Here is a 13,769-nt window from a genome sequence, read left to right as displayed (position 1 = left end):
ATGTCTTACTGCGAATGACCCAATGCCGGGTCGAAACATGTCTATGTCTGTGTAAAGTTTCGTCTTAATTGGACGTAAAATATTATAGTACTGACTAGGAGGATATCAAAATAATTTTGTACAATTTTGTAAGAATCAACCGTCAATATGCATCTAACATGAGATTCATAGCCTGTAATTGAATTTAATGGCATTTCATGAATTTTGTACATGTAGATGAGCAATAACAGCTGCCTACAAATTCGTAAATCTGGAACTACCACTTCAGCAAGTAGGCTGGGAATGGGGCTAGTACGGAAATCTACTGTCACCAGCTTGACTCCACTATGGTGAACACTATCTAAAAGGTTCAGCATAGATCTTGATGCTGAACTGTAAGCTCCACTACCATAGTATATTCAGGAGAGGACCGTTGCCATATAAAAACACAGCAGCATTGCACAGTCAGCCCCCATTAAGTGCCACTGAGAGACTTGAGTAAATAAAGTTTTTTCATGCAGACGACCTTCAACTGATGGGTGTGGGGCTGTCACAGTAGTCTCTTACCAAAATGGAGACCTAGGAACCTGCAGGTGTCTATCACTGGTAAGACACTGTTTGCAAGTGGATCTCTGGTTCAGGATGCAAAAGCTGACATTGACAGAAGTGTATAACTGAGGTTTTTCACCACTGAAAATTGAAAACCATGTTGCAGGGCCCATCGTCAACTCGGTTAATGGTTTGCTGTAACTGTCTCTCAGTAACCGTCATCCTTCCGGAGCTGTAATGTAGTGCTGAATCGTCTACCCACAGCGATGGTACAACTGCAGGTCCAGAAGTGGCAACTATGCCATTGTTGGTGATTGTGAACAACATGACACTCAGTACAGATCCCTACGGTACTCTGTTATTTTTTAGTGTAATACTGAGAAAATGCATTCCCTACTCGGGCTCAAAAGAGCTAGAGGGACATGACATTCTCAATAAATGTTGTCAAATTTCCCTGAAATCTTCACTGGTGAAGTGTGGAGATAATCCCATATCGCCAGGTAGCGTCAGAAACTTTCTCCAGGTCAGTGACTAGGTGTTCATTCCAGAGAAAGACCTCCTGATTGGTGCTCACCAGTCTGACCAGATAGTTGGTGGCAAACTGATGAGAGTGAAAACCACTCTGGTAGTTAGTCAAGAGAACTCTTTCTTCCATGACCCAAACAAGTTATTGGTTCACCATCTTTTCAAATAGCTTACACAGGCCATTTTTAAGGCATACCAGTACTGGCTTATAACTATCCAGAAGTTTTGAATCTTCATCTGGCTTGGGAACTGGTATTACAATTCTCTCATGCCACTGAGATGAAAACAACCCCTCACTCCATATTCTGTTGAATAGGGTGAGGATATTATTAAGACATCTGTCACTCAAATGCTTAAGCATTTGACTATGGATTTTGTCTGGTCCAGGAGTCATGTCCCTGCATAGCACGAGTGCACTCTGCAATTGCCACACCGTGAAAGGCATATTATAGGAATGTCAAGCACCAGAGGTGAAGGAGATATGGTGTTTCCCTGCTTCATGCTCAATAGACAGAAATGCAGAGTCATATCTCCCAGAGCTGTATGTATCTGTGAAATGCCACACGATGTGATCTGCAGTGACTGAAGGAATTGTAACTACATCTCCATTAATGGAGATGCGGGGACTGAGTGGGCAACCCTGTGTGGAGGGATGTATTCACTATTGCGTGTTCCTGTGATGACTCGCAGTGTGGTGTGGTGTGTGAATATGAAAAGGAGATTGTTGGGGCAAAGACAAGCACCCAGTCCCTGAGCCAGAAGAATTAATCAGATGCAATTAAAATCCCCAACCCAGCTGAGAATCAAATTCAGGACCCTCTGATCCAAAGGCCTCAATACTGACCATTCAGCCAGGTAGTCGGATGAATCATTTTCTTTATTGGGCTACCGAAATTTAGACAATGAAATGTATTTTCAAGTTCAGTTTGTATGTTAGCCTTGCTATAAACTTTTAAGAGCTCTCTATTAGTGAATTGAAAACTTCCAAAACAATCTTCTGGCCATATTTTGAATAGTGCCACTTAACTTAAAAATTCTTTATTCAGAAATGGTTACATGAACATTGACCGACATAATAGAGATGCACCTATGCCAGATATGCAAAGAAGGGAAGCAGTGGTCAGAAGTAAGGGATATGATCACAGCTATGTATGCTTGCATTGTCTCTCCATAGTTTGAACAAGGTCATTTAGTAGTTCTTGTGATAAAATAGACTATTTCTCTTTCAATAATGTCTTCAGCTGTTGCAAATTTTCCAGTGAGTTTTCATATGTCACTAAGCATCTTCCCACAACATATACGATTTCATTTGGCAGGCCAATCCATCTGTAAATTATCTTCGCAATCCAACAGCTCATCAATAGCTGCATTATAGCGTGGTCTAACATTATTTTTCATGAACAAAAATTCAAGAGCCAATAGCACCTCTGAATAGATGCGCCCGAGGAAGAATGAATTCATTGCAGAAGAATTCACCAGTTACAGTACCACATCACGCTATCTGAAGCTCTGTACACCCGTCCAATATAATCCCTTGCCAGATGAGAAGACCTACATTGTCACATCTATCCCTTCCAGTAATGTTTGTGAGGTGATACCATGTTCCAGTCTCTTGCTAGATTAACTGTGTCCAGAGACACTGCAAAGGCTGAATCTGCTCTCATTGGTAAAGAAAACTTAACTCCAATACTTTTCTGTCCAGTCCTTGTTTTCTTTGCATCATGCAAATGGCATTTTCAATAAGCTGTTGTTACTGGGACATGTTGAAATGGTCGTTGTCCAAACATTCCACTTCTGTGCAGTCTTTTGATTATGGAAAACCACAGCAGTCCAAGCCTTATGTCCCTTTTCACTTCTACAATATTAATTGCTGTTTGATACCTGTTCCTATTGGCTGTTAGGAGTATTAATGGTCATCATCAGTGGTTTTTCATGGACAACTCCCACTGGTCCATTGCATAGCTGTACCTGTTGTTCTGAAGGCTTTCCATGCTCGTAATACTTTGCTATAAGTAATACCAAACTCCTGTCACACACTGCATTTTCTTAAGCTTCCCATTAGTTCTACCTTGAGTAAAGTCATCTATATGGGCTATTTAGCCATTTTAACATTCAGTAAAATGAAGTAAGACACTTTAAACAAAGTTTTCCCTCCATATTCAAACATAGAGCTCTCAGACCATGCACATCACAAGGTCAAGCTTATGTGCCATGGTCATTCCTTTGATAATGCCAGCTTGGTTGTAGCAGTCATCAACAATGTTATGTGTTTTAACACTTATCAACAATGTTACATGTTGTTTTACACTTTGTCATTAACATTTGCACATTAGTGCACATTAGGCAATCTTAATGGACAGACACAAGTCAAATCCCATGCATTATACAACCTCATCATATGCAAAAGTTTTTCTAACGGCAAAGTAGGCAAAGAAATATCAAGGGTTTCTGACCCAACAGTCAGTTGATACAGATAGTTGTTTACAAACAATTGAAGCAGTGTAAAGAAGTAATTCATTAACTCTAAAAATAAAATTAAAAAACAGTAATGAAAGTCAGTATAATTTCTTTAATCTCAAATTTTCAATTCTGATGTCAATTTTTTATAGTAACAACATAATAATTTCCCCATGGTTATTATAGTTAAACAGAAACCTCATTAGAGTACTTTTTCCTGACTATTTTCAGCTATGAGAGTTTTTGTGAAAGGGAAAACCATTTTTCTGAACCTCTGTGTTCACTGGCATTATAAAATTTCTACAGAGGACTTATACTCAAAAAGTCATTTTGCTAGTGGCTTTACATCACACCGACACAGATAGGTCTTATGGCGACGATGTGATAGGAAAAGCCTAGGAATTTGAAGGAAGTGACCATGGCCTTAATTAAGGTACAGCCCCAGCATTTGCCTGGTGTGAAAATGAGAAACCATGGAAAACCATCTTCAGGGCTGCCGACAGTGGGGTTTGAATCCACTATCTCCCGGATGCAAGCTAACAGCTGCGAGGCCCTAACCGCATAGCCAACTCGCCCGGTACTCAAAAAATCTAGAAATAAGAAAGAATGTAACTGACTTCAAGGTATGGATACCATATCAGCAACCTAAGGAAAGAGGACCACCAGCCTGAAAAAAGAGAACACAGACTACTGTTGGAATCACTGCACCTTAATCACTTTTATCGGCCTCACTTTCATCACAGTCCATCAGCCGATCACCTTTCTCATTAATTTTTTCTTTTCCCTGTGCCATTCTTAATTTTTTGAAGATGAAATATTCTGTAAATGTATTTTGTTCTCCTCCAAATAGTGGTGAAACTGGATGCAACTGAAATGTTTGAAGTTACACTGCAAACACACTACACCTTTTACAGTCTCTGTCCTTAGTCCACTGTGGATCAAGCAATGAAAATATTTGCTCTGTGTCTGCATTATGACTTGGAATAGAAAAGAAAAATTCGGCTAACTTCAAGATTTCTGAATGGCATGATGATTTTGGTGGCATTAAAATATTTGCACCACAACTGACCTGCTAATTCAGTTTTATTTCTTTTCATTGCTTTCATAAAATTCAGAAAATTACCAAACTGTTCAAAACACAGTACATCATCAATTATGATATCTGTATTTTACAGGCATAATATATTTTTTCTGAATTTTCCCATGGTTCCCTACTTTCATCCATTTAAATAGTTGAAATTGTTCATATTGAGGCAGCCACTTTTTCAAGTTCTCTATTACTGAGTCATAAACAGTTCTGACTTCCTTCTCAAAATTATCACACTCTGCACTGTAACCTTCCTTCCTCTTTTCAAGAATCTCTTTCACTTTAAGAAACTTAAATTTATGACTATGTCTCTCCTGTAGTTTTCCACTGTAGATTCTACCACAGAGACAGTTACAGCAACACATTTTTATTTCTTCTCAATTCAGGAATGTTGGCATTAAATATGGACATCAGAGAATGCACAAATAATAACCTCACTTCACTCATCCCATCTTCAAAAAATCTCTTGGTATGAATGAGGATAGAGTTCTGAGAACTGTTGTAACTTTTCAGTATGAACAGTATATATAGCAAAGTAATTTAAAATGTTCAAAATAATGGAATCTTTATCAGTAAGCAAACCTACACTGAGGGCGTGTTGAACAGAATTATGAAGCACATGTTCAGACAAACCATTCCAACCAACTTTATATTTAGGTCACTTTTTAGGTCATTAAAATCATTACTTCTTGAACCTCTTTTAATCCCACCAAAATTTGTGTTGACATTGTCTCCCGCAAAAGCTACCACTTTCTTTTCTAACCCAAGTTTCTGTAGAGTGTCTTACATAACTAGCTATTGTCTTTTAACCTCAAGAACTTTAGTATTAATCCCATCATGTTTATAATCAAAGTACTGTACAAGAATTGGGAATATCTTCAATGAACCATGATTGCTTCCATTAGTTGCAACACTGTACCATCTATAACTTGCATAGTTATGCCAACTGAATGTGCAGATAAAACAAAATTGATGATCGCTTCAGTTTTAGTTCTGCCACATAAAACTTCCTTTGCTACAGCAGACTCTTTATAATGAACTTTTTGCAGGTTATTGGTGTAGTTCATGGATTTAAAACTACGGTGATGTCTCAGTGCATGAAAAGCAAGGGCACTTTACTGGATGGGCTAAGTCACTCACTTTACTACCTTTAGGAGCAAAAAACGTGTTAATTTTTGAAGAGAAGCAAGCAGATTGGAGATTGTTTGTATGTTTACAACTTTTTTCATTTGTTTCCAAGTCCAAACCACCTGGATTAGTTTGAAAATCACAAAACTTTTTGTAAGCATTAATTTTGAAATTTAGCTCAATATTATTATTGTTATGGCAGTTTATAGTTTGATATTTAAAAAATAAATATTGATTTCATGCCTTTGCAACTGAGATGTACGTTCCAGGAGGGCAGATTCAACATTTAGCTTCTGAGTCATTTTGACGATTCTTGAAGTCTGTACTTTTCAATCAACAGATCATTGTATAAGCACTTTCATTTCAGCATGTTCTTTTGTATTTATGGCAAAATAATACTTAATAAAACTTTCAGAACTCAATTTATACACAATTTATGCACAGACACAACCTCTAAATAACGCTAAGCTAAAAAGAAAACGGAAGCAAACAATGGTTGTAAACAAAAATTGCTGCCTATTTAAATGTGGTGGTGAAGTTTAAATCATCTTTTCTCAACCGCCCCCCCCAAAAGGATATTTTCAAGTTATTCAAAAATCCAGCCAGATGCATTTCATGCTGTTATAAAGAGGACATGTCCAGGAAAAAGAAAACATATGGCATCCCTACTTCAAGGTATCAGTACTTGATTTTATGGAGAAACTTAGACTTCATTTGTATGGGTCAGGATGCAAAGAGATGATAACAAGATAGCAACAAAATACTTAAGCAAAATGAAAGGAAAGAGATCACTGTAGAGGCCCAGAAAATTATGAATTGAAAAGATCAAGTTGGAAAACAGAGAGATGACTGAAGTAGAAAAATATTGAACAGCAAGCTTTATATCTTAAGGAAAAGGACTGACACCAAGGTAGCAGATTCCCTATCACTTTTCTTTACAATAATAGTGTAGAAAGGAAAAGGCAATAAACATCAAGTGGATAATTACAGGCCAATTAGCTTGATGTGTGTTGCATGTAAGCTCTGGGAAAATATTATTTCTGATTATATTAGGTACATTTGCAAAATTACTAACTGACACACATGCTCGTTCAGAGGAAGAAAAATTGGGGATTGGAATAATTTACCAGTTCTATACATTTCCAGGTTCTTTGAAACTGTTTAAGAAATGACTAGGAAAACAACCGATAGGGAATGTGCCACCTGGGCGGCAGCAGCGGACGGACGGACGGATGGATGGAGTAAACAGGAGTGACAAAACGGGGTGAATTTTTAGAAAGATTATATCTGAAAATTATCTCAGACACGTAACATATTACAGACTAGCAATTACCCGCTGCTTCGTTTGCATGGATTTTGTAATTTGTTCAAAGTAATCGTTTCTCGGCATTGTACTAAGACATTATTTGAAAATTCCTAAAGTATAAAAACTCGCCCAAAAACTGAGTTACATTTACCCCAGAAATTCCTTTATGTTTGTGGTATTACCTTTTGAGGCTAAGACGACCATGCAACATAGAACTGTACACGTGAGAAACAGTCTTCTCTCAAGTCGAAAAAATAATAACATGTTTCATTATTTTTATAGGAGATTCCAAATACCCATTCCCGCATCTGTAACATCTTCAGTTTCAGGGATATACATAAGTATCCCCATAAAAAGAATTCAACCCCTTGATCAGTCCTTCCCCCACCTGATCAAAGTGTATTTTCCGAAAACAAAAATGTGTGTTTCTTTATTTTTAAAGGAGATTCCAAATACCAATTTTCTCGTCTGTAACATCTTCAATTTTTAAGATATAAGTATCCTCATAAAAAATTCTAATATTTTTCACTTCTTTTCACCACCTGTTAAGTGCCTTCTCCGAAAACAAAAATGTACAGGCTCCTGTTCTTTTTTTTGCTATTTGCTTTACATCGCACCAACACAGATAGGCCTTATGGCAACGATGGGATAGGAAAGGCCTAGGTATGGGAAGGAAGCGGTCGTGGCCTTAATTAAGGTACAGCCCCAGCATTTGCCTGATGTGCAAATGGGAAACCACAGAAAACCATCTTCAGGTCTGCCGACAGTGGGGTTCGAAACCACTATCTCCAGGATGCGAGCTCACAGCTGCGCGCTCCTAACCGCACGGCCAACTCGCCCGGTCCTGTATTTTTGAAGGACCTTCCAAATACCAAGTTTCTTGTCTCTATCATGTGAAGTTTTTGGCATATAATGTAGATAAGAATATACCGGTACTCATTTTTAAAATTCACCTGCTTTTCCAATTCTTTTCAGCCCCATAATTGGATTTTCCGAAAACCAAAAATTTAGTGTTTCATTATTTTTAAAGGAGATTCCAAATACCAGTTTTCATGTCTATACGTTTGTAACACCTTCAGTTTTTGAGATAAAGTATACTCATAAGAATAATTCAACTTCTTCTTCTTCACTTCTTTCCATACCCCTCCCGCCTTAAGTGGACTTTACGAAAACAGAAAATACGTGTTTCTTTATTTATTTATTTTTTTGCTAGGGGCTTTACGTCGCACCGACACAGATAGGTCTTATGGCTATGATAGGATAGGAAAGGCTTAGGAGTTGGAAGGAAGCGGCCGTGGCCTTAATTAAGGTACAGCCTGGTGTGAAAATGGGAAACCATGGAAAACCATTTTCAGGGCTGCCGATAGTGGGATACTTTCTTTATTTTGAAAGGAAATCCAAAATACCAACTTTCACGTCTGTAACAGCTTCAGTTTTTAAGATAAAGTATCCTCATAAACATATTTCAACTCCTTACTTACATACTTATTTTCAACCACACACCCCTTACATCAATTTTCCGAAAAAAACAAATGCTTGTTTCTTCAATTTTAAAGGAGATTCCAAATATCAATTTCCACATCTGTAACATCTTCAGTTTTTGATATATAAATATACTGATAAAAGTAATTGAACTCCATTTTCACCCCCCTTCCTACCCGTTAAGTTGATCCACCCTCCCCAAAAGTACGCGTTTCTTCATTTTTAAAAGAGATTCCAAATACAAATTTTCACGTCTTTAACATTTTTAGTTTTTTAGGTATAACTATCCTCACACAAAGAATTCAACTAATTTTTCAATTCATTCACCCCCCCCCTTAAGTGGATTTTCCGAAGACAAAAGAACACGTGTTACTTTGAAAGAAGATTCAAAATACAAATGTTCAAGCCTCTAACATGTTTAGTTTTTGAGATATAAGTATCCTCATAAAAATAATTCAACTCCTTTTTCACCCAAGCCCATTAAGTTGATTTCCCCCACCCCCTCCAAGAAAGCATGTTTCTTTAGTTTTTTAAGGTGATTCAAAATACGAATTTTCCCGTGTGTAACCTTAAGTTTATGAGATATAAGTTTCTTCATAAAAATAATTAAATTTTTCACTTCCTTTCACCCTCCCCCTTAATTGAATTTTCCAAAAACAAAAAACTTGTTTCTTTATTTATAAAGGATCTTGCAAATGCCAATTATCACGAATGTAACATCTTCAGTTTTGAGATATATGTATCCTCATAAACAGGAATTAAACTCCTTTTTCACCGCCCCCGCCCCAAGTTGATTTCTCACCCCCTCAAAATTTGTGTTTTTTATTTTTAAAGGAGATTCTTAATACTAATTTTCATGTCAGTAACATATTTAGTTTTTGAGATATAAGGATCCTCATACAAAGAATTCAACTAAATTTTCAATTAATTCACCCCCTTTAAGTGGATTTTCCAAAGATGAAAGATTACGCGTTTCTTTACTTCGAAAGAAAATTACAGATACAAATTTTCATGTCCGTAACATCTTCAGTTTTTGAGATATAAGTATCCTCATAAAAGGTGTTCAACCAGTTTCCCTCCTTTTTCACCCTCCCTTAATGGGATTTTCTGAAAATAAAAATATGTGTTTCTTTATTTTTAAAGGAGATTCCAAATACCTATTTCTACGCCTATAAACTTTTAGGTTTTTGAGATATAGATATCCTCATTTTAAAAATTAACCCCCCTTTTCATCCCCTCAGCGATGGAAAATCCAAAAATCCTCTCTTAGCGAGCACTTACATGTTAATATGAATGTATCCCCAAAATTTTATTTCTTTATGTCCAGTAGTTTTGGCTCGGCGATGATGAATCAGTAAATCAGGACAAGTCATTTTATATTTATACAGATTTGAAGACTAGTATTTGGAATTTCCTGTAAAAGTAAATAATTATAATACTTTTTTTTTTCTGAAAATCCACTTAAGGGGAACTCAAAAAGGGGGTGAATTTTTAAAATTAGCATATTTACAGCATATCTCAAAAACGTAACATGTTGCAGACGTGAAAATTGGTATTTGGAATCTCCTTTAAAAATAAGGTAACACATATTCTTTTGTTTTCAGAATAAACCCTTAACAGGGGAGGGGGGAGAAAGAAGTGAAAAGTTAGTTGAATTATTTGTATGAATATATATATATATATATATATATACCAAAAAAATGTAAAGATATTACAAACGTGAAAACTGGTATTTGGAATCTCCTTTTAAAAATAAAGAAACACGCATTTTGGGGGAATCAACTTGGGGAAACGGGGATGAATTCCTTTTACGAGGATACATATATCTCAAAAACTGAAGGTGTTACAGTCGTGATAATTCATATTTGGAAGCTCTTGAGGATGCTTATAATCCACTTATGGGGTAAATTAATTGAAAAGTTAGTTGAATTCTTTGTACAAGGATACTTGTATCTCAAAAACTGAAGATGTTACAGATGTGAAAATTAGTATTTGGAGTCTCCTTTAAAAATAAAGAAACACGTATTTTGGGGTGGAAATCAACTTCGGGGTGGGAGCGGTGAAAAAGGAATTTAATTCCTTTTTACGAGGAAACATATATCTCAAAACCGAAGATGTTACAGTCATGATGTCATCTGGAAGCTCCTTTATAAATAAGGAAACAAGTATTTTTGGTTTTCAGAAAATTTGCTTAAAAGGAGAGGGTGAAAGGAAGTGAAAAAATTTAATTATGTTTATGGAGAAAATTATATCTTACAAACTTAGTATTACACATGTGATAATTTGTATTTGGAATCTCCTTTAAAAATAAGGAAACACGCATTTCTTGGAATGGGGGAATTGACTTACCAGGCTGGGGTGAAAAAGAAGTTGAATTCTTTTTATGAGGATACTTATATCTCAAAAACTGAAAATGTTAGAGACATGAACATTTTTATTTGGAATCTTCTTTCAAAGTAAAGAAACACGTGTCCTTTACTCTTAGGAAAGTCCACTTAAGGGGAGTGAATGAATTGAAAAATTAGTTGAATTCTTTGCATGAGGATACTTATATCTCAAAAAACTAAATATGTTAAAGACGTGAAAATTTGTATTTGGAATCTCCTTTAAAAATAAAGAAACACACACTTTTTGGAGAGGGGGAGTGGAAATCAACTTAACGGGCTGGGGTGAAAAATGAGTTGAATTACTTTTATGAGGATACTTATATCTCAAAAACTGAAGATGTTACAGAGGTGAAAATTAGTATTTGGAATCTTCTTTGAAAATAAAGAAACAAGCATTAGTTTTTCTTGGAAAATGGATGTAAGGGGTGTGGGGTTGAAAATAAGTAAATAAGGAGTTGAAATATGTTTATGAGGATACTTTATCTTAAAAACTGAAGCTGTTACAGACGTGAAAGTTGGTATTTTGAATTTCTTTTCAAAATAAAGAAACACGTATTATTTGTTTTCCGGAAGTCCACTTGAGGCGAGAGAGATGTGGAAAGAAGTGAAGAAGAAGAATTTGAATTATTTTTATGAGTGTACATTTATCTCAAAAACTGAAGGTGTTACAGATGTACAGACCTGAAAACTGGTATTTGGAATCTCCTTTAAAAATAATGAAACATGTATTTTTTTTTTTTGAAAATTCCAATTAAGGGGCTGAAAAGAATTGGAAAAGCAGATGAATTTTTAAAATGACTACCAGTATATCTACATTATATGTCAAAAACTTAACATGTTAGAGGCAAGAAACTTGGTATTTAGAAAGTCCTTTAAAAATACAGGAACATGTACCTTTTTGTTTTCGAAGACGGCACTTAACGGGAGGTGAAAAGAAGTGAAAAATAATTGAATTATTTTTTATGAGGATACTTATATCTTAAAAACTGAAAATGTTACAGACGTGAAAAGTGGTATTTGGAATCTCCTTTAAAAATAAAGAAACATGTATTTTTGTTTTCGGAAAATACACTTAGATGGGGGTGGGGGAAGGACTGTTCAAGGGGTTGAATTCTTTTATAGGGATACTTATGTATATCTCAAAAACTGAAGATGTTACAGATGTGGGGATAGGTATTTGGAATCTCCTTTAAAAATAAAGAAACGTGTATTTATTTTTCGACTTGAGAGAAGACTGTATTTCACGTGTACAATTCTATGTAGCATGGATGTCTTAGCCCCAAAAGGTAATACCACAAACATGTTTTACAAAGAATTTCTGGGGTAAATGTAACTCAATTTTTGTGTGAGATTTTATACTTTAGGAATTTTCAGATAATGTCTTAGTACAATGCCGAGGAATGATTACTTTGATCAAATTACGAGATCCATGCGAGCGAAGCCGCAGATAATTGCTTGTAGGTTATAAATTGTTTACAGAAGAGGAATAGTTATTTATGCCACAAGGGCCAATAGTTAAGTTTTACACACTATATGAGTTTAGACATTCAAAGTTACTTTATTGCACATGTGCAGTAAAATAACTTTATTTCACAGTATCCAGTAAAGACCTACTTTCAAATACAAAATATTTTAGAAAATGCCTAGTTTTTGCTTGTGTGGTGGACACAAGATCAATTGGGTAACAATGATTTAAAGACATCAGATTCTTAACTTATGAAAATATCAAAATGAATAATGTAGATAAATAGTTTGTGGTAGAATGTATGACTTTCTCATTAATACTGATATTTCTAAAAGAAACTGAGACTTGTTAGCACTTTTAAAACAGGCACTCAGGGACAGCGTAGATGGTGATTCTTGGCACATATTTAAAGAACATTTCAGCAGGCGTCTGATGTGTAACTAAATGAGGAATATTCCTTAGCATGAAAAAGAACTCACTTAGATGTTCCAGCTATAGGATGTGGGAAATAGTGATGAGATCACATCCCTATAGCTTGAGTCAAATAGGAAAGTATTTCATTACTGAAGTGAATGAACCCGTAATATCACTTTTATAAGGTTTTATTAAACTTAAGATGACCAATTGGTACATTAACAAATTCAACTCAGTGGCAACAGTAACATCTGACTAAAAAGTGTCAGGGAAAATATACAAATAAGGCAACTTTAAAAGCGAACTAAGAAGTGCTAAAGAGATCATACAAATAAGAATATATCATTCACCCCCACCTAAATAATCGTCTTTAAGGTACGTAGGACAATGACGGGTTCTTGCGCTCCATCTCAGTAGCTGGTCAAGTGTGGGAGAGGCGGTTGGACCCCTTTCTTCTGACCTTGATAATTCTGGAGATTCCATCTCACATGGAGCTGGAACTGAAGATCTGTGTGATGAGGCAAGGGCGTGGCAATGTTGTGGACTTCCACAGAATGTTGTCTATCTATTGCTCCTCCGGCATCTTCTTCCCTCCTAATTTTCAGAAATGCCTATTGGAGAAGGCTATTGTGCTAGGTCTCTAGTCAAAACAGTAGTCTCCCTTCCATCTTGATGTTGTAAATGAGCATACTTGGGATTTGCTTCAAGAAGAGAAATGTCTTCCACGAGTGACCCATACTTCGATTGCCTGACATGCTTCCTTAGGAGTATTGGACCTAGAGTCAGAAGCCATGAGGGGACTGAGTGTCCATAACTGGATTTTCTCTGCTGCTTAAACATCCGCTCATGGGGAGTTTCATTCGTAGTAACAGATAGCAGTGATCTGACTGCATGGAGGGCATCACGTACAACTTCTTCCCACTGTAGGATATCCATTACCTTTGACTTCAAGGCGAGTTATATTGTTTTCCACACAACTCCAATATATTT

The 13,769-nt window shown here is 36.1% G+C and overlaps 1 protein-coding gene across 2 annotated transcripts in view; it reads right to left on the bottom strand.

Annotated features, from left to right (window-relative positions):
- The window catches only part of LOC136858164 (hemicentin-1), a 709,155-nt gene that overhangs the window by 580,509 nt on the left and 114,877 nt on the right, over positions 1-13,769 (bottom strand). The gene's annotated exons all lie outside the window — the stretch shown is intronic.

Source organism: Anabrus simplex, chromosome 1 (assembly GCF_040414725.1).
Source record: "Anabrus simplex isolate iqAnaSimp1 chromosome 1, ASM4041472v1, whole genome shotgun sequence".
Lineage (NCBI taxonomy): Eukaryota > Metazoa > Arthropoda > Insecta > Orthoptera > Tettigoniidae > Anabrus > Anabrus simplex.
Note: the sequence above shows the minus strand (reverse complement) of the source record. Positions and strands in the feature narration are given on the sequence as shown.